This window comes from Triticum aestivum, chromosome 2B (assembly GCF_018294505.1).
Source record: "Triticum aestivum cultivar Chinese Spring chromosome 2B, IWGSC CS RefSeq v2.1, whole genome shotgun sequence".
NCBI lineage: Eukaryota > Viridiplantae > Streptophyta > Magnoliopsida > Poales > Poaceae > Triticum > Triticum aestivum.
In genome coordinates, this window is record NC_057798.1 from 803,263,267 (window position 1) to 803,267,191 (window position 3,925).

Genomic DNA, 3,925 nt, shown 5'->3' on the forward strand with positions numbered 1-3,925 from the left:
GGTCCTTCCCCTGTCAGAGGCCCTGTTTCGGATTTGCGCCCCCGCGGTATGTTTGCTCCCTCAGCCACTATGTCTTTTATTGCTCCAGTTTGTCAAATTGTGTTATTTTTTTGACACCATGTGTTTCTTAAGGTGGCTTATAAAACCCTATTCTTAATCTATTTCTATGTGTGTCCAGCACTCGGGCAGAGCAGTTTGCTTGGTTGGTTCCCTGTGGCTCCACCAAATAAACGCCCAAGGGTGACGACTGACTACTCGATTGCAAACCCGATAGGAGTTGCTTTTTCTGAGATGGAGGGGAAGAGAAGAGATGATTGTTTCTATGCGAGGGCCATGGATTCATCGGTTAATGATTTGTCCAGGTATGTGAAAAAATGGTGGCCACTTTATCGGTATTTTTGGGTGGTCGGTTTAGCCAGAAAAGCTTGTGTGGGCGCCGCAAATATCCGCAAAGCATTAACGATGAGACCGGGGGTCCCGTTTCAGGGTGTGGTTCAAGCATGAGGACCCATGTCTCCTGGAGATGACTGGCAATGAGGTGGTGGAAGAGTTCCGCATCGAAAAAGATCTTGCAAGTAAAGGCCTTGAATCAATTCTGCGTTTGGGGATCTGCCCACCGGCATCGGGGAGGCTGATCATTGGTCCTGATTGGGCGGTGAGTGTGTGCCAACTCCGATTAACATGTTTTGTTTGCTTCATTTGGTAGCCGTGGTTCATGATTGCGGGTAAAATGAATTTTGTTTGCAGTTTAAAGTTGCATACATGAGAGGGTACTGGAGGAGAGCAGACGTCCGTGCGATGTTTAATCGACTGCTGTCGGGGCTTGCGTGCGAACTGGTTAGTGCTCCAGTTTTCATTCTTCCACTACGATTTGTGTGCTGAAACAAAAACTACCATTCGTAGCTGTCTTGTTGTCTTTGTGAGACTAACTAATTCACAATGCAGGGCCTAGTTGTGGTGTTCCTTGATCAAGGGTGGAGTCTGTATGCTTTTGACGTCCTCTGCAGGGTTCTTCATGTAATTGATCCGAACATTTGCAAGCCTGGTGAGAGCCATATGAAAGCAAAACACTTGCGGCATGTAGGGGAGCTACTGGATGGATTCATCAAGTGTGGTGATGCGTTCTGGGGCGATGGGAAGGTGCCGAACAATGGATGGACTTACTGTTTCCATGCTACGTGTACCTATGAGAGGTCAGTTTTGCTTGCCCCGATTCTTTTTGCTCTTTTCCGCCTTCAAATATGCTAAGCACTAGTGTTTTTTTGCTTCCGGGGCAGTACGGACATGGCGATGCAGGTGGTGCACCACATCATCAACTTTGTCCCTGGGCAGCACCCAATGAACTTGACTGCGGTGCGTGCCTGCAGTTTATCCTATGCTAGGGCATGAAAAAATTTGGGTATGAAGTTTCATTGACTTGTTTGTTGTGTCGCAGGGTTCAGCAGTTGCTCTGAAGAAGAAGCTCCTTCGAGCTGTCCTCACGATGGTGGGTAACCTTGGCAGCCTACCCCGCCATGTCGAAGCATGATTGCCATCCAGAAGGGCTGGTTTAGCACACAGATTAAAACTCTGTGCCCTGCATATATAGCAATAGCAGGGGCTTTATCGTGAGTGGGTCGTCGTTTGTTCCCGTCTATGCGACATCCGATGTCCTATATTCTTGTAGTCTGGAAGACATAATTTATTGTAAAATTATCAGTATTCCCAAGTACCTACCCAGCCGGACTGCCGTTTTAAGTATTTGCGAACCTATGATATTGTAATGTTTTCAGCTCGCAACTGATAAATCCTACAAATATTAACTTGTGTGTTGCTTCTTTGATGTTCTGTAGTGTATTTGTTGTTTTTTCCATCTGTGATGGGTAGTTTGTTTGTGCAGGTTGGTCGATTTGAGACAATGCCAAAATGCCCCCGGTGGGCATTATTACTGTAAAGGTCCATAAGGTGTTGTGCTTGCATCTAAGTCTGGAACTATGTATGCATTTCCTGCCCATCACTGCCAGCAATTGGGGATTACGAAACAAACTCGCATGCTACGGGGCAAGCTCTGGTTGTGCGCTGATGCGTACTTATTTTTTGGGGGCCTTCTGATAGGTAAAATTGGGCCACGTGGGTTGAATCTTGGCTGGGTGTTGTCAATGGTACATTTGCCGGATGGTGAACAGGAGATTAGAAACCAACCTCACATGGTTCGGGGGGCATGCTGTGGTTGTGCGTTTATGCCTACTAATTTTGTTTGCTTGGCCCTCTGATTGGTGAAAGTGGGCCAATTAAGTTTAATCTTGCCTGGGTGGTCGAAATACAAATTTGCCGGATGATGAACAGTGACTACTACCGCCCAGGAGACTGTGCTTGTGCGTGATTGTGGGGCTGCAACAAAAATGAATGAATGTTTGGGTTTACCAAAAAAGGCAAACTTGGGCGGACGGATGTGGAACATATCATAAGATAAGCTGGTTTCAGTGCTAATTCAAGAAATTCATTAGGTTAATCAGTTGTGTAATAAGATGTCTGATTGCATTGTGATAGGTGAAAAGCTCATCAACTAACAAAATGGTGGTTGTTTTTGACAAATAATGATTTCAAGAAGAAAGAGGGCCGATTCATTACACATTGTAATTAAGGTAGACAAATAATTCGCGACAGCGGCGCTCCTTTGTTTTCCAGAACGCTCCTAGATACATTGGGACTAACCCTGCCACTAAAACCCTGAGTCTGCCACTAAAACCATGAGTCAAACCACTTTCCAGAACTCTGCCACTAAAACACTAAGTCTTTCATCGTCTCGTTCAGAGCGTTGGCCACGGTGTCTAATCCTTCCAGCTGCAGGGGAGCGGTGTTGCCTTCCATGTGCATCAACTCGATAAGGAGTGCGTCCCTTCCGTTGGCAATAGCTCCCTGTGTATATGGCCAGCCATAAAATTAGTTTTGTCTCGTTGGTTGAAGGTATCTATTTGGTACGTTTTCACTGACCCTGGTAAGTGGTTTGGCCAGTGAATTCCCTTTGAAGTGCCTTAGTAGGTGGACGACACACACGGCACTCTCGGGCCTGGGGACAAAAACGCATCGTGAAAAATAACAGTGTGTCCAGCGGGCATGAATACCATGAAACTATATTGCGAACCAACTGAATGAACCAAGATCATGAAGCATTTTCTGGTCCGGTATGTGTTCCTTGTGAATGTTGTGGTAGACAGTAGAGGTGTCTTCTTCGTCCATGATAGTCTGCTGCAGTGCCATTCAGTGAAGAATTCTTCGATGCAATTGAAAAGGGCATCATGTATCTTATCGGCCGCGTACATAAGGCAAGTTTTGCGTGATGTGTCCTCCGTTTGGTATGCCATTGGGTCCATTATGGTTATCGCGTGGGCCATCATGTCCCAGTTGAAGCAGCACCACCCATGTTGCATGACGGCTGGGATTGTAACGTGTTACAGTTGGTGAGAATGGAAAAGTGGCTTCTGTCAAGCAGCAACTTTGCTTTGGTACTGATGTATATTTGACCAATGTAGGAACACAACTACTGGAAATGAGAAAAAATACTGGGACCTTACCATCCGACAGTTTGCGATGTTGCACTTCACTCCAATGAATTGTCTCTGTATTGACATGATTCTTGTGGTGTTTTCCCCTGCAATGGCATGACACTGGCACGACGGCCCATAAAAAGGATCGAGGTTAGTATATGTCTATGACTGACCAGATGTAGGCAACGTGATGAATTTGACTTTTCGTACCGCAAAATCGGGCTCGAGAAGCAAACGGTATTGTTCAACAGGGCTGGCACGGTGCGCATGTGATTCCATTTGCCCAATTCGACGGACGATCAGGGATCCAAGCTCGTGGTCAAGTTCAGAACCATCGCATAATTGCGACTTGATGGCACTGCCGCTGACCGAAATAATCCGTGGGTCGGGGTGTGAAA

The 3,925-nt window shown here is 46.3% G+C and overlaps 1 long non-coding RNA gene across 1 annotated transcript; it reads right to left on the bottom strand.

Moving 5' to 3' along the window:
* Window positions 1-2,636: 2,636 nt before the first annotated feature.
* On the bottom strand, window positions 2,637-3,925 carry LOC123042906 (uncharacterized). The gene is made up of 3 exons (XR_006418939.1): window positions 3,738-3,925; window positions 3,555-3,647; window positions 2,637-3,415 (listed from the first exon to the last, which is right to left on the bottom strand). It is a non-coding gene; the product is annotated as an uncharacterized lncRNA (long non-coding RNA).